Source organism: Cynocephalus volans, chromosome 7 (genome assembly GCF_027409185.1).
Source record: "Cynocephalus volans isolate mCynVol1 chromosome 7, mCynVol1.pri, whole genome shotgun sequence".
Taxonomy (NCBI): domain Eukaryota; kingdom Metazoa; phylum Chordata; class Mammalia; order Dermoptera; family Cynocephalidae; genus Cynocephalus; species Cynocephalus volans.
Genome location: NC_084466.1, coordinates 131,403,519 through 131,424,421, shown reverse-complemented (window position 1 = coordinate 131,424,421; position 20,903 = coordinate 131,403,519). Strand labels below are relative to the sequence as shown.

The window sequence follows — 20,903 nt, the reverse complement described above, 5'->3', positions numbered from 1 at the left end:
CATTGATGGAACAACTGGATAAGGAAAATGTGGTATATATACTCAATAGAATACTATTCTCCCATAAAAAAGAATGATATTCTGCCATTTGCAGCAACATGGATGAGCTTGGAGAAAATTATGTTACATGAAATAAGCCAGGCACATAGGGAAAAATACCATATGTCCTCACTCATAAGTGAGAGCTAAGAGAGAAAGAGGGAAGGAAAGAAAGACAACAATGGTGCATTGGACTTGCAGAGGGAGGGAACAGACACAGACTTAGGGTTGCTTGTGGGGGGGTCAGGGGGGTGGAGGTGGGGGACATGGGAAATAATTGCAATCTCAGGTGGTGGATATGCTGATAGTATTGATCTGATTATCACGTCTTGGAGACAGGTGCTGATAGTCAGCTCTGTGCCCATGAATGTGTATAATTAACGAAAATGAAAAAAAAATACTAAATATATGTTGGAAACACACACACACACACACACACACACACACACACACACACACACACACACACACACACACACACACAAAGAAGACAGGTCTAGCATGATATTAGAAATCCTATACCACTAATGGGGGAAGATAATCAGGAACACAGGAATGGTCCAACACCAGGAAATCCACCTTTAGAAAATTCACCATATAAATAGAATTTAGGGGGTAAAAATCACATGATAATCTCATTTATACAGAAAATGTTTTTGATAATATTCAACATCCATTTTTTTAACCCTTAGAAAAATAGGAAGACATGAATATCTCTTTAGCCAGAGAAAGCATATCTCCCAAATGTGGGAGTGGGATATACCTTTGGGTATATGCCCAGAGGTGGGATAGCTGGGTCATAAGGCAGATCTATTTTTAGTTTTCTGAGGGAACTTATACTGTTTTCCAGTGGTTGGTACAAATTTCTTAATTTTATTTTATTTTAACATTTACTTGTACACATTTGTGGGGTACAGTGTGTTGTCTCAATACGTGCATATATAGCACAATGATTCACTTAGGGTAGATAGCATAGTTTTGTACCTGTTAGGGTTCCCCCCACCCTCCACTCCCAGCCTCTGTTAACCATTATTCTACTCTCTACTTCTATGAGAATCTCTTTTTTTTTTTTTAGACTCCACATATGAATGAGATCATATGGTATTTGTCTTTTTGTACCTAATGTACTTCATTTAACATGATGGTTTCCAGTTCCATCCATGTTGCTGAAAATAATGGGTGTTTTTTTGTTTGTTTGTAGGTTTTTTGGCAGCTTGCCTTTATGGAGATCTGAACCCTTGACCTAGGTGTTACATGGCTGTGCTCAAACCAACTGAGCTAAGAGGCCAGCTGCAAATGATAGGATAGCATTTGTTTTTATAGCTGAATAGTAGTCCATTGTGTAGCTAGACCAGTTTTTTTTAGGTTGATTCCATCTCTTGGCTATTGTGAATAGTGTTGTGATGAACATGGGAGTGCAGGCATCTTTTTGATATATTGATTTCATTTCCTTTGGGTATATGCCCAGAGGTGGGAGAGCTGGTTCATAAGGTAGATCTATTTTTAGTTCTCTGAGGGAACTCCATACTGTTTTCCACAATGGTTGTACATTCCCACCAACAATGTATAAGAGTTCCCCTTTCTGTACATCCTTGCCAGCATTTGTTATTTTCTGTCTTGTTGATAACAGCCATTCTAACTGGGGTGAGATATGTCATTGTGGTTTTAGTTTGCATTTCCCTGATGATTAGTGTTCTTGAGCATTTTTTCATATGCTTGTTGGCCATTTGTACGTCTTCTTTTGAGAAATGTCTGCTCAGGTCCTTTGCCCATTTTTTAATTGAGTTAGTTGGTTTTGTGCTGTTGAGTTGTCTGAGTTCTTTATATGTTCTGGATATTAGCCCCTTGTCCGATGTGTAGTTTGCAAACACATTCTCTCATTCTGTAGGTTGTCTCCTCACTTTGTTGATAGTGTCCCTTGCTGTTCAGAAACTTTTCAGCATGATGTAGTCCCATTTGTATATTTATGCTTTAGTTGCCTGTGCCTTTGTAGTCTTGCTCAAAAAAGTGCTGCTCACTCGCATTTTATGTAGCATTTCCCCTATGTTTTCTTCTAGTAGTTTCATAGTTTGAGATCTTAAATTTAGGCCTTTAATCCATTTGGAGTTGATTTTTGTGTGTGGTGAGAGATAGGGGTCTAGTTTCAATGTTCTACTTGTGGACATCTGGTTTTCCCAGCACCATTTTTTTTGAAGCTGTCCTTTCCCCACTGTATATTCTTGACATCCTTGTCTAAAATCAGTTGGCTGTAAGTGCAAGGGTTTATTTCTGGGCTCTCTCATCTATTTAATTGGTCTGTCTATTTTTAGGTCAGTATCATGCTGTTTTGGTTACTATAGCTTTATAGTATATTTTGAAGTCAGAAAGTGTGATGCCTCCAACTATGTTCTTTTTGTTTGGGATTGCTTTAGTTCTATGAGATCATTTGTGGTTCCATACAAATTTTAAGATAGTTTTTTTCTATTTACGTGAAGAATGTCATTGGTATTTTGATAAGGATTGCATTGAATGTGTAGATTTCTTTGCGTAACATGGACATTTTAATGATGTTAACTTTTCCAACCTAAGAACATGAGGTATCTTTCCGTTTACTTGTCCTCTTCAATTTTTTTCAACAACATTTTATAGTTTTCATTGTAGAAGTTTTTCACCTCCTTGATTAAATTTCTTCCGAGGTATTTCGTTTTTTTGGTAGCTATTGTGAATGGAATTACTTTCTTGATTTCTTCTGCAGCTATTTCATTATTGACATATAGGAAGGCTATTGATTTTTGTGTGTTGATTTTGTATCCTGCCACTGTACTGCATTCATTTATTAGTTCTACTAATTTTTTGGTAGAGTCTTTAGGGTTTTCTTTGTATAGGATCATGTCATCTGAAAATAGGGATAGTTTGACTTCCTCCTTTCTGATTTGAATGTACTTTATTGCTTTCTCTTGCCTTACTGCACAAGCTAGAACTTCTAGTACTATGTTGAATAAGTGTGGGGTAAGTGGGCATCATGGTCTTGTTCCAGATCTTAGAGAAAAAGCCTTTAATTTTTGTCCATTCAGTGTGATATTAGCTGTGGGTTTGTCATAAATGGTTTTTATTGTGTTGAGTTACATTCCTTCTATACCTAATTTGTTGAGTGTTTTTATCATGAAGGGGTGTTGGACTTTATCAAATGCTTTTTCTGTATCTATTGAAAGAATCATATGGTTTTTCCCCTTCAATCTGTTGATGCAATGTATCATGTTTATTGATTTGCACATGTTGAACCATCCTTGCATACGTGGGATGAATCCCACTTGATCATCGTGCATGATCTTTGTAATATGCTTCTGTATTCTGTTTGCTAGTATTTTGTTGAGGGTCTTCATATCTGTGTTCGTTAGAAATAATGGTCTGTAATTTCCTTTTTTTGTTCTGTCTTTTCTGGTTTTGGTATGAGGGTAATGCTGGCCTTGTAGAATGAGTTTGGAAGTATTCTGTCCTCTTCAATTTTTTAGAACAGTTTGAGAAGAATTGCTATTAGTTCTTCTTTAAATGTTTGGTAGAATTCAGCAGTGAAGCCATCTGGCCCCAGAGTTTTCTTTGCTGGAAGACTTTTCATTACTGCTTCAATCTCGTTACTCATTATCTGTCTATTTAAGTTTTACAGATCTTCATGATTCAACTTTGGTAAGTTGCATGTGTCCAGGAATCTATCCATTTCTTTTAGGTTTTCCAGTTTGTTTGCATATAGTTGTTCATAGTAGTCTCTTATGAACCCTTGTATATTTCTGTGATATCAGTTATAATGTCCCCCTTTTCATTTCTGATTTTATTTGGATGTTCTCTTTTTTTCTTTGTCAGTCTAGCTAAAGGTTTATCAATTTTGTTTATCTTTTTAAAAAACCTCTCTGTTTCACTGATCTTTTGTAATTTTTTTGCATTGTTTTTTAATCTCTAATTCATTTATTTCTGCTCTGACCTTTGTATTTCTCTCCTTCTACTGATTTGGGGTTTGGTTTACTCTTGTTTTTCCAGCTCCTTGAGGTGTTTATTTGTTGTTTATTTGGAGTCTTTCTTCTTTTTTGATTTAGGCATTTTTTGCTATAAGCTTCACTCTTAGAACTGCATTTTCTGTTCAGAACCCATAGGTTCTGGTATGTTGTGTTTTCATTTTCATTTGTCTCCAGGATTTTTTTATTTCCTTCTTGATTTCTTCTTTGACTCATTCATTGTTTAAGAGCATATTGTTTAATTTCCATGTATTTGTACAGTTTCTAGTGTCCCTTTTGTTTTTGATTTATAGTTTTGTTCCATTGTGGTCAGATAAGGTAGTTGACATGACAGATTTTTATTTTTATTTATTTATTTATTTATTTTACTTTTTTTCTTTTAAAAAATTTTTATCTTGTCGATATACAATGTGGTTGATTATTATGGCCCATTACCGAAACCTCCCTCCCTCCTTCTTCTCCTCCCTCCCACCCAACAATGTCCTTTCTGTTTGCTTGTCGTATCAATTTCAAGGAATTGTAGTTGTTATGTCTTCTTCCCCCCCCCCCACCCCGGCTTGATTTTGTGTGTGTGTGTGTGAATTTATTTATTTATTTTTAGCTCCCACCAATAAGTGACAACATGTGGTATTTCTCTTTCTGTGCCTGATGTCTTTCACTTAATATAATTCTCTCAAAGTCCATCCATGTTGCAAATGGCAGTATTTCATTCGTTATTATAGCTGAGTAGTATTCCATTGTGTAGATGTACCACATTTTCCATATCCACTCATCCGATGATGGACATTTGGGCTGGTTCCAACTCTTGGCTATTGTAAAGAGTGCTGCGATGAACATTGGGGAACAGGTATACCTTCGACTTGATGATTTCCATTCCTCTGGGTATATTCCCAACAGTGGGATGGCTGGGTCCTATGGTAGATCTATCTGCAGTTGTTTGAGGAACCTCCATACCATTTTCCATAGAGGCTGCACCATTTTGCAGTCCCACCAACAATGTATGAGAGTTCCTTTTTCTCCGCAACCTCGCCAGCATTTATCGTTCACAGTCTTTTGGATTTTAGCCATCCTAACTGGGGTTAGATGGTATCTCAATGTGGTTTTGATTTGCATTTCCCGGATGCTGAGTGATGTTGAGCATTTTTTCATATGTCTGTTGGCCATTTGGATATCTTCCTTAGAGAAATGCCTACTTAGCTCTTTTGCCCATTTTTTAATTGGGTTGCTTGTTTTCTTCTTGTAAAGTTGTTTGAGTTCCTTATATATTCTGGATATTAATCCTTTGTCAGATGTATATTTTGCAAATATTTTCTCCCACTCTGTTGGTTGTCTTTTAACTCTGTTAATTGTTTCTTTTGCTGTGCAGAAGCTTTTCAGTTTGATATAATCCCATTTGTTTATTTTTTCTTTGGTTGCCCGTGCTTTTGGGGTTGTATTCATGAAGTCTGTGCCCAGTCTTATTTCCTGAAGTGTTTCTCCTATGTTTTCTTTAAGAAGTTTTATTGTTTCAGGGTGTATATTTAAATCCTTAATCCATTTTGAGTTGATTTTAGTATACGGTGAGAGGTATGGATCTAGTTTCATTCTCCTGCATATGGATATCCCGTTATCCCAGCACCATTTGCTGAAGAGGCAGTCCCTTCCACATTGAATAGGCTTGGTGTCTTTGTCAAAGATCAGATGGCAGTAAGGGTGTGGGTTGATTTCTGGATTCTCTATTCTATTCCATTGATCAGTGTGTCTGTTTTTATGCCAGTACCATACTGTTTTGGTTATTATAGCTTTGTAGTATAGCTTAAAGTCAGATAGTGTTATGCCTCCAGCTTTATTTTTTTTGCTGAGCATTGCTTTGGCTATGTGTGGTCTTTTATTATTCCATATGAATGTCTGGATAGTTTTTCCATTTCTGAGAAAAATGTCATTGGAATTTTGATGCGTATTGCATTGAATTTGTATATCACTTTGGGTAGTATGGACATTTTCACTATGTTGGTTCTTCCAATCCAAGAGCATGGGATATCTTTCCATCTTCTTGTATCCTCTCTAATTTCTCTCAGCAGTGGTTTGTAGTTCTCATTATAGAGATTTTTCACCTCCTTGGTTAACTCAATTCCTAAGTATTTTATTTTTTTGGTGGCTATTGTAAATGCACAGGCTTTCGTGATTTCTCTTTCTGCATGTTCACTATCGGAGAAAAGAAATGCTACTGATTTTTGTGTGTTGATTTTGTATCCTGCTACTGTGCTGAAATCATTTATCAATTCCAACAGTTTTTTTGTAGAGGTTTTAGGCTGTTCGATATATAGGATCATGTCATCTGCAAACAGGGACAGTTTGACTTCATCTTTTCCAATCTGGATGCCCTTTATTTCCTTCTCTTCTCTGATTGCTCTGGCTAGTACTTCCAACACTATGTTGAATAGGAGTGGTGAGAGTGGGCATCCTTGTCTAGTTCCTGTTCTTAAAGGAAAGGATTTCAGCTTTTTCCCATTCAGTATGATATTGGCAGTGGGTTTGTCATATATGGCTTTAATTATGTTGAGATACTTTCCCTCTATACCTAACTTATAGAGGGTCTTTGTCATGAATGAGTGCTGAAGTTTATCAAATGCTTTTTCAGCATCTATAGAGATGATCATATGGTCCTTGTGTTTGACTTTATTAATATGGTGTATCACATTTATTGATTTGCGTATGTTGAACCAACCTTGCATCCCTGGGATGAATCCCACTTGATCGTGGTGAATAATTTTTCGTATGTGTTGCTGTATTCTGTTTGCTAGTATTTTAGTGAGGATTTTTGCATCTATATTCATCAAGGATATTGGCCTGTAGTTTTCTTTTTTGGTTATATCTTTACCTGGTTTTGGTATCAGGATGATGTTTGCTTCATAGAATGAGTTTGGGAGATTTGCGTCTGTTTCAATCTTTTGCAATAGTTTGTAAAGAATTGGTGTCAATTCCTCTTTGAATGTTTGGTAAAATTCTGCTGTGAATCCATCTGGTCCTGGGCTTTTCTTTGTTGGGAGCCTTCTGATAACAGCTTCAATCTCCTTTATTGTTATTGGTCTGTTCAAATTTTCTACATCTTCATGGTTCAGTTTTGGGAGCTTGTGTGTGTCCAGAAATTTATCCATTTCCTCCAGATTTTCAAATTTATTGGCATATATTTGTTTATAGTAGTCTCAAATGATTCCTTGTATTTCAGATGAATCAGTTGTAATATCGCCTTTTTCATTTCCAATTTTTGTTATTTGAGTCTTCTCTCTTCTTTTTTTTTGTTAGCCATGCTAATGGTCTGTCAATTTTGTTTATCTTTTCAAAAAACCAACTTTTTTTTTTTTTTTTTTCCGCTTCTGGCACTTTGCTTTTTTTTTTTTTTTTAAATTTTATTTTGTCGATATACATTGTAGCTGATTAATGCTCCCCATCACCAAAACCTCCCTCCCTTCTCCCTCCCCCCTCCCCCCAACAATGTCCTTTCTGTTTGCTTGTTGTATCAACTTCAAATAATTGTGGTTGTTATATCTTCTTCCCCCCCCCCCCGGTTTGTGTGTGTGTGTGTGTATGTGTGTGTGTGAATTTATATATTAATTTTTAGCTCCCTCCAATAAGTGAGAACATGTGGTATTTCTCTTTCTGTGCCTGACATGTTTCACTTAATATAATTCTCTCAAGGTCCATCCATGTTGTTGCAAATGGCAGTATTTCATTCGTTTTTATAGCTGAGTAGTATTCCATTGTGTAGATGTACCACATTTTCCGTATCCACTCATCTGATGATGGGCATTTGGGCTGGTTCCAACTCTTGGCTATTGTAAAGAGTGCTGCGATGAACATTGGGGAACAGGTATACCTTCGACTTGATGATTTCCATTCCTCTGGGTATATTCCCAACAGTGGGATGGCTGGGTCGTATGGTAGATCTATTTGCAATTGTTTAAGGAACCTCCATACCATTTTCCATAGAGGCTGCACCATTTTGCAGTCCCACCAACAATGTATGAGAGTCCCTTTTTCTCCGCAGCCTCGCCAGCATTTATCGTTCATAGTCTTTTGGATTTTAGCCATCCTAACTGGGGTTAGATGGTATCTCAATGTGGTTTTGATTTGCATTTCCCGGATGCTGAGTGATGTTGAGCATTTTTTCATATGTCTGTTGGCCATTTGTATATCTTCCTTAGAGAAATGCCTACTTAGCTCTTTTGCCCATTTTTTAATTGGGTTGCTTGTTTTCTTCTTGTAAAGTTGTTTGAGTTCCTTATATATTCTGGATATTAATCCTTTGTCAGATGTATATTTTGCAAATATTTTCTCCCACTCTGTTGGTTGTCTTTTAACTCTTTTAATTGTTTCTTTTGCTGTGCAGAAGCTTTTTAGTTTGATATAATCCCATTTGTTTATTTTTCCTTTGGTTGCCCGTGCTTTTGGGGTCGTATTCATGAAGTCTGTGCCCAGTCCTATTTCCTGAAGTGTTTCTCCTATGTTTTCTTTAAGAAGTTTTATTGTCTCAGGGTGTATATTTAAATCCTTAATCCATTTTGAGTTGATTTTAGTATACGGTGAGAGGTATGGATCTAGTTTCATTCTCCTGCATATGGATATCCCGTTATCCCAGCACCACTTGCTGAAGAGGCAGTCCCTTCCCCAGTGAATAGGCTTCGTGCCTTTGTCAAAGATCAGATGGCAGTAAGTGTGTGGGTTGATTTCTGGATTCTCTATTCTATTCCATTGGTCAGTGTGTCTGTTTTTATGCCAGTACCATACTGTTTTGGTTATTATAGCTTTGTAGTATAGCTTAAAGTCAGGTAGTGTTATGCCTCCAGCTTTATTTTTTTTGCTGAGCATTGCTTTGGCTATTCGTGGTCTTTTATTGTTCCATATAAATGTCTGAATAGATTTTTCCATTTCTGAGAAAAATGTCTTTGGAATTTTGATGGGGATTGCATTGAATTTGTATATCACTTTGGGTAGTATGGACATTTTCACTATGTTGATTCTTCCAATCCAAGAGCATGGAATATCTTTCCATCTTCTTGTATCCTCTCTAATTTCTCTCAGCAGTGGTTTGTAGTTCTCATTATAGAGATTTTTCACCTCCTTGGTTAACTCAATTCCTAAGTATTTTATTTTTTTGGTGGCTATTGTAAATGGGCAGGCTTTCTTGATTTCTCCTTCTGCATGTTCACTTTTGGAGAAAAGAAATGCTACTGATTTTTGTGTGTTGATTTTGTATCCTGCTACTGTGCTGAAATCATTTATCAATTCCAACAGTTTTTTGTAGAGGTTTTAGGCTGTTCGATATATAGGATCATGTCATCTGCAAACAGGGACAGTTTGACTTCATCTTTTCCAATCTGGATGCCCTTTATTTCCTTCTCTTCTCTGATTGCTCTGGCTAGTACTTCCAACACTATGTTGAATAGGAATGGTGAGAGTGGGCATCCTTGTCTAGTGCCTGTTCTTAAAGGAAAAGATGTCAGCTTTTCCCCATTCAGGATGATATTGGCAGTGGGTTTGTCATATATGGCTTTAATTATGTTGAGATACTTTCCCTCTATACCTAACTTATAGAGGGTCTTTGTCATGAATGAGTGCTGAACTTTATCAAATGCTTTTTCAGCATCTATAGAGATGATCATATGGTCCTTGTGCTTGAGTTTATTAATATGGTGTATCACATTTATTGATTTGCGTATGTTGAACCAACCTTGCATCCCTGGGATGAATCCCACTTGATCGTGATGAATAATTTTTCCTATGTGTTGCTGTATTCTGTTTGCTAGTATTTTAGTGAGGATTTTTGCATATATATTCATCAAGGATATCGGCCTGTAGTTTTCTTTTTTGGTTATATCTTTACCTGGTTTTGGTATCAGGATGATGTTTGCTTCATAGAATGAGTTTGGGAGATTTGCATTCGTTTCAATCTTTTGGAATAGTTTGTAAAGAATTGGTGTCAATTCCTCTTTGAATGTTTGGTAAAATTCTGCTGTGAATCCATCTGGTCCTGGGCTTTTCTTTGTTGGGAGCCTTCTGATAACAGCTTCAATCTCCTTTATTGTTATTGGTCTGTTCAAATATTCTACGTCTTCACGGTTCAGTTTTGGGAGCTTGTGTGTGTCCAGAAATTTATCCATTTCTTCCAGATTTTCAAATTTGTTGGCGTATAGTTGTTTATAGTAGTCTCGAATGATTCCTTGTATTTCAGATGAATCAGTTGTAATATCGCCTTTTTCATTTCTAATTTTTGTTATTTGAGTCTTCTCTCTTCTTTTTTTTGTTAGCCATGCTAATGGTTTGTCAATTTTATTTATCTTTTCAAAAAACCAACTTTTTGATTCGTTGATCTTTTGAATTGTTTTTTGGTTTTCAAATTCATTCAGTTCTGCTCTGATCTTAATGATTTCTTCCCGTCTGCTAACTAGGTTTGGATTGTTCTTGTTTTTCTAGTTCTTTAAGGTGAAGTGTTAGGTTGTTCACTGGCCATCTTTCCATTCTTCTGAGGTGAGCATTTAATGCAATAAATTTCCCCCTTAATACTGCTTTTGCAGTATCCCACATGTTTTGGTATGATGTATCATTGTTTTCATTAGTTTCAATAAATTTTTTGATTTCCTGCTTGATTTCTTCTTGGACCCATATGTCATTAAGTAGAATGCTGTTTAATTTCCATGTGTTTGTATAGTTTCCAGAGTTTTGTTTGTTATTAATTTCTAGTTTTAATCCATTGTGGTCTGAGAAAATACATGGGATAATTCCAATTTTCTTGAATTTATTGAGACTTGATTTGTGACCTAATATGTGATCTATCCTGGTGAATGATCCATGTGCTTATCAGAAGAATGAATATTCTGAGGTTGTTGGATGTAATGTTCTGTAGATATCTGCCAAGTCCTATTGGTCTAGAGTATTGTTTAGATCTTGTGTTTCTCTGCTGATTATTTGCCTAGATGATCTGTCTAATATTGACAGTGGGGTGTTCAGGTCCCCTGCTATTATGGTATTAGTGTCTATTTCCTTCTTTAGGTCTAATAGAGTTTGTTTTATAAATCTGGCTGCTCCAACATTGGGTGCGTCCATATTTATGATTGTTATGTCTTCCTGATGGATTAGTCCTTTTATCATTAAGTAGTGTCCCTCATTGTCTCTTTTTATGGTTTTTAGTTTAAAGTCTACTTTGTCAGATATAGGAATAGCTACTCCAGCTCTTTTTTCTTTTCTGTTTGCATGGTAAATCTTTTTCCATCCTTTCACTCTTAGTCTATGTGAATCTCTATGGGTGACGTGGGTCTCTTGTAGACAGCATATAGTTGGGTCCTGCTTTTTGATCCAGTCAGCCAGTCTGTGTCTTTTAATTGGGGAATTTAAGCCTTTTACATTAAGAGTTGTTATTGAAAGGTGTTTATTTATTCCTAGCATTTTATTGGTTGTTTGGTTGTCTTAAGTGTCTTTTGTTCCTTGCTTTCTGATTTACTGTTTGTTTTCTGTGTTTGTTGGTTCCTTAGATTGTAGATAGTGTTTTTGTTAGCTTGTTTTCTCTTCATGAATGCCATTTTTATTATACTAGTGGGTTTAGATTTTTCTTGGGTTTTTATGGCAGTGGTAGTTATTTTTCAGGAACCAAACCCAGTACTCCCTTGAGGATTTCTTGTAAGGGTGGTCTTGTGGTAGTGAACTCCCGCAGTTTTTGTTTGTCTGAGAAATATACTATTTGCCCTTCATTTCGGAAGGATAGCCTTGCAGGGTAAAGTATTCTTGGCTGGCAATCTTTGTCTTTTAGTATTTTGAATATATCATCCCATTCCTTTCTAGCTTTTAGGGTTTGTGATGAAAAGTCTGATGTTAGCCTGATTGGGGCTCCCTTATAGGTGATTTGACGCTTCTCTCTTGCAGCTTTTAAGATTCTCACTTTGTCTCTGAGTTTTGCCCATTTGACTGTAACATTTCTTGGAGAAGGCCTTTTTGGGTTCAATACGTTTGGAGATCGTTGTGCTTCCTGGATCTGAAGATCTGTGATTTTTCCTATACCTGGGAAGTTTTCTGCCACTATTTTGTTGAATATGTTTTCAATGGAATCTCCATTTTCCTCCCCTTCTGGAATACCCATGGCTCAGATATTTGAGTGCTTAAGGTTGTCTGATATCTCTCTCAGATTTTCTTCAATGTCTTTGATTCTTTTTTCTTTCTTTTTGTCTGCTTGTGTTATTTCAAACAGCCCATCTTCAAGTTCAGAGGTTCTCTCTTCAACTTCGACAAGCCTGCTGGTTAAACTCTCTGTTGTGTTTTTTATTTCACTGAATAACTTCTTCAGTTCAGCAAGTTCTGCTACATTTTTTTTCAGGACATTGATTTCCTTGTACATTTCCTCTTTCAGGTTCTGTATACTTTTCCTCATTTCATCATGATGTCTAGCTGAGTTTTCTTGTATCTCATTCAGTTTCCTCAGAATTATCACTCGAAATTCCTTGTCAGTCATTTCAAGGGCTTGTTGTTCTATAGGATCTAGAGTTTGAGATTTATTAACTTTTGGTGGTGTACTTTCTTGATTTTTTGTATTTCTGGTATCTTTTTTTTGATGTTTATTCATTGTGGCAGGGGGTTTCACAGTCCACCGGTTTGAGACTATTGACTAACTAAGATGTTGCTGTGGTTGCCAATTTGGTATGGCTACCTCCGTGACTGCTCAGTTGGCCTTTAGTGCCTTGTGTGTATGGTTGCCTCGGGTCTTGGGCCTCTCTGGGGAGCCACCTTTCTGGTCAGCTTGGACTCTGCTGGGCTGCTGGATCACGTACCACAGGGTGTGTGATCTCTGTTGAGCTTTCACTTCCCGTGCAGGACTTCTCCCTGTTCCCTGTGCTCTGGCCGGCCCGGGGTGTTGGATCATGCAGTGGCGACCCCACAGGGTGTGTGGTTTCTGTCGAGTCTCCGCCTCCCCGGCCGTACGTCTCCCCGCTCTGTGTGCACCGGGCTCGGCTGGGACGTGTCTTCTGCAACCCTCATCTATCAGCTTGGCCTTCAAGACCCTGCTCGGCACCGTCTCGCCCAGGAAGTCTACCAGGTTTCTGCTAGGCACAGACAACCGTTCTCTCTGGGTGCCTTTGTAGCACTGTGTAGATCTTTCTCGGGACTTATCACCTCCCTCCTGGTATCGCGGTTATTTGTGTACTTGTCTTATCTCCCACAGCAGAGCATGAGCTCCTCGGGGGAGGCGCCCACAGTACACGGTTCACCTTTGTATCCCCCTGGCATGGACGTGTCCAGTGCCCACCTGCAGACAGCTCTCCGGCAGGTTTAAGTGGACTTGGGAACTCTCCTACCACACTATTCCCAACTAGAAATTGGTTAGGCGTTTTCCGAACTGGTGGCCGCAGAGATGGTATCTGCCTCCCAGTAACAGGAAGTTTACCGGGGACCAGAGTCCAGGGTGTGGTGGAGTGACAGTCGGCCCCGCCCATACTTCCTTGCCCTCCCGACACTGGCCGGGGACGCCCCACACCACCCGCCCCGCCAGAGAATCCCGGAGGGAGTGGGAGGGGAGGCCAGCCCGCAGGCCCCGGGAAGCCCCATGCCAGGGCAAGCAAGTGGGAAGGCTCAGTGAGGAGCCGAGCCGGGCTGGAGCTGCCACCACCTGAGAAAAAGGAGGCAGCCCCGGGGCGGTGAGTGGCCCGGTGATGCAGGTGGAAGCCGGGTGGGCGTCAGCCCCCTGAGCAGGGCCGGGCCAGGGGTAACTCACAGGGCTGTGCCAGGCCAGGCACTCACACTCTGCCTCTGCTTTGTTGCCTTTCCCGTTCTCGGTTCCCGCCGCCTCGGGCTGCTTGCTCGGTCCCGCAGAGCGCTCCCAGGAATCTTCTTTTATGCCGGCCTGAAACCTCGAATCATGAATAGGGCAGCTGGCCGCCTTCAGCACAGCCCCGGCCTCCAGGATCCTGTCTGCATCCACAGCAGCCCTGGCGCCATGTTCCCTGTTTAGAGACTCGCTTTTGCAGCTATGAAACAGTTCTTTTCCTGTTCCATTCTTCAAAGCTATTGGCCTGTAAATGAGGCAGCCTCTCCTGCCGAGGGCAAAGTGGCAGTCAGCCCCCACGACCAGCCACCAGCAGCGGTCCTCCCTTAAGAGATGGCAAGAGGAAGGTCCACAAGTTTCCCAGCTGCCTGAGGCCCAGTGGCCGCCTTTTCCTCCTCAGCTACTCCGCGCCAACCGCCGCAGCCACCGCCATCTTGAATTCTCCCCGAACAACTCTCTTTAGCATTTCTTGTAAGTCGGGTCTAATGTTGATGAATTAATTCCCTTAGCTTTTGTTTGTCTGGGAAAGACTTTATTTCCCCTTCATATTTGAAGGTTAGTTTTGTGGGAGACAGAATTCTTGACTGACAGTCTTTTTCCTTCAGCACCCTGAATATATCATCCTACCCTCTTCTGCCCTGTAGGGTTTCTACTGAGAAATCCTCTGAGAAATGTATTGGGGCTCCATTGAATGTTATGTGTTTCTTTTCTCTTGCTGCTTTCAGTATTCACTCTTTGTCTTTGGTTTTTGTTAATTTGATTATGATGTGCCTTGGGATGTTCCTCCCTGGAATGAATTTGATTGGCATCACCTGATATTCCTATAATTGGATACTGTCATCTTTTTCCATACCTGGGGAATTTTCAGCCACTATTTTCTTGGAGATGTTTTCTACGTCTCTTCCTTTTTCTTATCCTTTGCATATCCTAATTATGCAGAGGTTATTCTGCTTGAGGGAGTCCCATATTTGCTGTATTTCTGTTTCATTTTTTCTTATTTTTTTCTTTTCACTCCTCTGATTGGATAATTTTATGTGTTTTATCTTCAAGGTCACTGCTTCTTTCCTCGTTTGAGTCTTCTGTTGGAGCTTTCTATCAAGTTTCTCAGTTCAGATAATCTATTCTTCATTTCTAGAATTTCTATTTTTTTTAATTGATTCAATTCTTTTGTCAAGTATCTCATTCTGCTCCTGGGTTGTTTTCCAGATATCCTTTAATTTTTTATCTGTGTTTTCTTGTGACTCCTTGAACATCCTTAAGAGGGTTATTCTGAATTTTCTGTTAGACATTTCATAAAACTGCTGTTCTCTGGGTCCATTGCTGGTGCTTTTTTTCTTTTCCTTTTTTTTTTTTTTTTTTTTTTTTGCTGTCATATTTTACTTCCTTCACAATCTTTGCATCTTTACATTGATGCCTGTGCATTTAAGGGGACTGCTTACCTCTTCCAGGTTTTATAGGTATTCTTTGGTAGTGTTAGACTTTTACTCATTAGTATCAGACTTTGGTCTGGTAGTTTTGGTCAATTCCAAAATTGGGGTAACTTCCTGTGGGGACCAGCACTTAAGCCCTGTGGTTGAGATAAATTGCTGCTTTGCTCTGATTCTCTGGGGAAGGCTTTTTGTGTGGCTCAGGTTTCAATTGTTGACCTTTGAATCACCTCTGGGTCTTGTGAGGTCAGATATACCTGGGCTGTGTGGAAATTCTGGCTGGGTACTGAGTCTTTCCAGAAAACTGCATCCCCTTCAGTTCTACCATCTTGAGCAGTCGCCACTGATTGGGTCTGTGCCAACTGGAAGGCAGATCAGCTATCCACACTGCACCCCAATATTCTTCTGGCAGGCCAGCCTCCCTCTCCCACTCCTAATGTTTGCCGTAGGGTGGGCCATGCACCAGTCCCTCACAATGACTCACTGGCTTCTGGGTGGTCCCTTTCTTCAGTCAGCTGCAGCCCCTCTCTCCTATGTGGGTCTTCGGGAACCCTGTCAGTGGTCTTGCTGGCCTAGGGGCTGGTATGGAATGTCCAGAGGCTCTCTCCTCCCTTGCAGACTCCAGGCAACTTCATACAGAGGGGCCCAGCTGCAGCTTTCGCTGGCTCCTGCTCCATGTGTGCTGCAGCTTCTTCCTGCATCTCACAGGGCCAGCCCTGAGAGGGCAGGACATGAAATGGTCAGAGTGGTTTCTTCTCTCTCTTGCCATGGCTTCTCTCACTTGCACAAACTCTGCAGGTCTCCCTTTCTCTTCCCCTGAGCTCCAGCAGTCCCGGGTTGACAGTCTTTGCTATTTAATAGTTGTAAATAGGTTGATGATGGGGAAGAGTGATGGTGAGGAGCATCTATTCTGCCATCTTGATGACATCACCCCAAATTTCTTATTTAAAAAATCAATTGCCACTCTATAAAAATAAAGAACTATTTTAAAAAATAATGAAAAGTTTTCACTAATAAAAATGATAAAGATAGAATACGTAGGAATAAACTTAACAAGAAATTTGATAGATTTTAAAGATCTTTAAATATTTTAAAATTTTAAAGACTTTAAAGATTTAAAGAAAGAAAACTTGAAAATATTAATGAGAGGGGCTGGCCAGTTAGCTCAGTTGGTTAGAAGGTCAAGGGTTTGGATCCCCCTACCGGCCAGACACCAAAAAGAAAAAAGAAAAAGAAAAGAAAAGAAAGAAAAGAAAATGGAAGTATTCATCACGCACTGTACACAAATGCTGGTAGTCAACACTGTACCCCATAAATATGTATAATCAATAATAAATAAATTTTTTAAAAAACTAAAGCACTTATAACCCTAAAAAAAAAAGTTAATGAGAGATATACAATTTTTGAGTAAATTAAAAAACTTATTCTGTGTTTGTGTAAGGAGATAGCAGTTATCCCAAAATAAATCTATGTATTTATAAGATCTCAATGAAAATATCAACCAGATATTTTCCTGGAACTGAATTAACAGATTAAAAAATTTGATATAGAAAATTAAAAAATAAATAATAGTCAGGAACAGGTTATACCAAATATTAAAATATAATACAAAGCTGTATTAAAGCAGTGCAATACAGCTCTTGATTAAGCAGGCAGATCAACTGAATTAAGTCCAGAAATAAACATAATTATACATGGAAACTTAGTATATGATAAAGGCATCCTTTTTTTTTTAACCTAGAGGGAAAATATGGATTATTTGGTAGAGGTTGGAAAACTCCGAGGGGAGTTGGAAAAAAGTAATAATAGATCCCTATCTCACATCTTACATGAAAATTTATTCTTGGTAGCCTAAATATAGACACATAGAATGTTAAACTGTAAAAGCTTTAGGCATTACATTATTAAACTGTAAGAGTTTTGAGAATTTCACAGTGACAAAAGGTTTCCTAACACTGAGCAAAGAAAAGGAAAACGACATCAGTGTATGAACTAAGACCATGTATGAAGCCGAGGAGAGCAAACTGATACATAACTTCAATAAGTTGATGCTACTAGCACATACACACACACACACAAAGAGAAACAAGAGGACTATAAATTTAAAACTGGATAAGTTTGGTTACACACAAAAGAAAAATCTGCCTAGAAAAAGAAACAAAGTCAAAAGACAAATGGCAAACTGAGACAAAATTTTGCGTAGTACATAAGAGCAAAAGATTAATTCCTGAAAAATAAAATGAACTACAGTCAGTATGAATGAACCCCCAAAATCAACAGATACAGTGCAAGGTAAAAATTAAAATTTGAGTAAAATTAATTGCAAATGCTTTTTAAACATGTACCAATATACTCACAAAATATATTGAAAATAAAAATTATAAAGAAGTATGTTTTTACTTGTCATGATATGTCAGCAGGATGTTAAAAAAACAAATTCTTGCTTATAGTGTAAATCAATGTAGCCTCTTTGGAAGGGAATGTGGCAAGATCTATCAAAATTCAAAACACACATGCAACTTGAAGACAAGTTTCACTACTAGGAGTTCATATTTGTGTATATTTTCTCCAAAATGAGAATGTTCATTGCAGCAATATTTTTGATATTTCAAGATTGGAAAGTAACTGGATGTCCATTTAAAAATGACTGCTAAAAAGTTCTAATATTTCTATAAAGTGAAATACTAAGCTAGCTACAGAATGCCATAGGATGCTGCCACTTGTATGAAAACAGTGGTGGTTATCTATGTGTGTGTTTTCTTTTTTTTTTTAATACATAAGATATCTCCCAGAGGATATATTATAAACTGGTAATAGTGATTACTTCGAAAAGGAAACCAGGCAACAAGTGTAGGAAAGGGAGGAAGACTTATTCTCACTTTATACCCTTTTGTACATTTTTTGGTATTGTATATCTTGTGCATGCATTGCCAATGGCAATAATTACAGATAATGTTTAAGGAAATACAGAATAAAAATGAGAGGAAACTTTCATTCGAACAGGGGCACTTTATGATCAGCCAGAACTTGTAACTATGCCATTTGCCAAAATACAACCTCAAGCAAGTTATTTCTCTTTTCTGTACCTCAATTACCCCATATATACAATGTGAATGAAAAAGCACCTACTGGATATACTTGATATGAGAATTAAGTGAGATTTATAAACAACTAAGCACAGTGTCAGGCAAATGTAAAGCATCCAAGTATAAATGGTAGTTACCATCATTATTATTTTGTCATTTAAGCCTCACAAAAATCTTATGAGGCAATGAGGAAAGCTTGTGGTGGTGGTTGTGACGGTGGTTGTGGCTGTAACCCATTTTACAAGTGCGGGAAGTGGGGTTTAATTCAATGGATTCAAAAGATCTCATTTTCTTCCACTTGAACCTGAATCCAGAAAGAAAAAAAATCATGGAAAAGCAAGCTTTCAGATTTGAGGTAGCAACTCCAGTAAAGCTCTTGTCTAAACAATATAAGCTGCAAACCCCAGTTTTTCAACAATTGATTATTGCATATTGACCCTAACATGACTCCCCACAGAGAACCCTCTGATTACTAGATAAAAACTATTGTGTGGTAGTGTGTGTAAAATAGCCATAACTTGAGACAGTCACTTCCAGGTAAGCTTAACAGTGCCCAATCCTATTAAATCCACTGTATTTACAAATGTTAGCCTTGTTTATGAACCAAAGATAAGCATAATAAGTGCCATTGCACTCTGCCTCTCCCTTTCCTGGTTCTGGGGCATGACTGTTCCCATTACTGTCTCTGATCTTGTTGGATTGCAAGGAGTTTCCCAACCCAGAGAAGTTTGACCCAGGCCACTTTCTGGATAAAAATGGCTGCTTCAAGAAAACAGGCTACTCCATGCCTTTTTCCCTTTGTAAATACAAAAAAATCCATTCAGACCACACACATGCACATTTTGGACAATTTTTAGCTTCACTAAATTTGTGGCATAGCTAAGAAATCCACTGACAATAGCAAAGTCAATCAATCAAACTTCCCAAATCTTCATGGAGCCATTTAAGTCTGTACATGAATAGGATCAGGTAAATCATCAGTATAAGGCCAGTTTTTAAAGAAACAAAATCAAGTCAATCCAGTTCAGATGTCACACATTACCAGATGACAAACTTTTTTTTGCAAACTTTTGTCTGTTGATCTCCCCTTTGTAATATTGGCTTTTCACAAACAAAATGTACAGGTTCCTCTCTTTTCTTCTGTTAACTGTTACAAATTTTCTGATTCTTAGAAACAGAGACATCAAAGAGCCATGGCCACTACCTCCTCCTTCTTGTCCTCTGAAATTCAGGGCGCCACACATCATTGTCTCTGTCGAAGAGCTGGCTGTCTTCCAGTGACCATTTCCCAGAAGGGAAATAAAGACGATTTGGGAGTGGTCAGCACATGTTCTTTCTTCTTGTATCCTGTGCATTCACTTGATTAGTTTTTTCAAAAATAACATTTAATATGTTTTGTTTCTAATGACAATGATAATAAATGTTCAACATAAAGAGGGTGAAATGCAGAAAAGCAAAAAAAGAGAAGAAAATAAAAATTATCTGCAATTTCACTCTATAGAGATAACCATTGTTAATATTTTACTGTATATTTTTAAACAAACGTCTAGGTATAAACATGGCAGTTTCAAAAAGTTTGTGGAAAAATTCATGTTATTTTTTATTTCTATTTTTCCATGAACTTTCTGAGTACTTTCGTAGGATGTATAATTTTAAAATAAAAATTGGTTCATTCAGTGCAACCTATTTGATAACCTGCTTTTACTTAGTATTTTATGCTAAAAGCCTGTAGTATTAAACAATCTTCCGTGTTAACATTTTTAGGTTGCATTGTATGATAGGTGCACAATGATTTATTTAACTAATCCATTACAGGGAGATGTCTAGGTTTCATCTAATTCATTAACATCATAAATAATGATGCAAGTGACACCTTCACAGGTGAATCTATTTCTTGCAGATAAATCCCCAAAAGGAGAATTACTAAATTGAAGAATAAAAATCTCTTTAGGGTGTTTTCATCTGTTTTGACAAATACTCCTCCAGAAAATCTGTACCGATTGATTGTCCTCCAGCAGTTTATGAAAGTTCCCTTTCTGGTCAGTGTTTTCAATGGCTTTTAGGGCATATTGTAGTTGAACATGAAGAGAGTTAATGGAAGTGTTTCCTCCTTTCAGGAAAATGGGCCAGTGTTGGAGATGGCCTGGCCGGCATAGCACTGTTCCTGTCCTTCACCACCACGCTGCAAAACTTGCCTCTGAAACCCCTGCTGGAGCCAAAGGAAATAGAAATCAAACCCGTTGTTACTGGGTTTATCAATATCCCTCCACCTTACAAGCTGTGTCTTATTCCTAGATAAAAGAAGAAATTTTCTCTTTTAACCATTCAGATCAAAGTAGTTGCCCCTTCTCCCCTCCAGTTCTCCTGCCTTAGAAATAATCTATCTCCTCATTTTAAACACTGTGGAGTACAGAAACTTACTAAAAACTGTATGGAAATTTCTTTAAATCTACAAATCCCTTCGTAAAACGGAGCTCTGTCCTGAAAACAATACCAAGGGTACAAACAATATTTTAAAATCCTTTACAGTACATTATAAACCATGCTCCAGCAGAACCAAGCCCAAGCCCACAGAAGG

The 20,903-nt window shown here is 38.1% G+C and overlaps 1 pseudogene; it reads left to right on the top strand.

Annotated features, from left to right (window-relative positions):
- LOC134381784 (cytochrome P450 2C44-like) overlaps positions 1-20,624 on the top strand; it is a 28,741-nt pseudogene extending 8,117 nt beyond the window's left edge.
- The last annotated feature ends 279 nt before the right edge of the window (positions 20,625-20,903 follow it).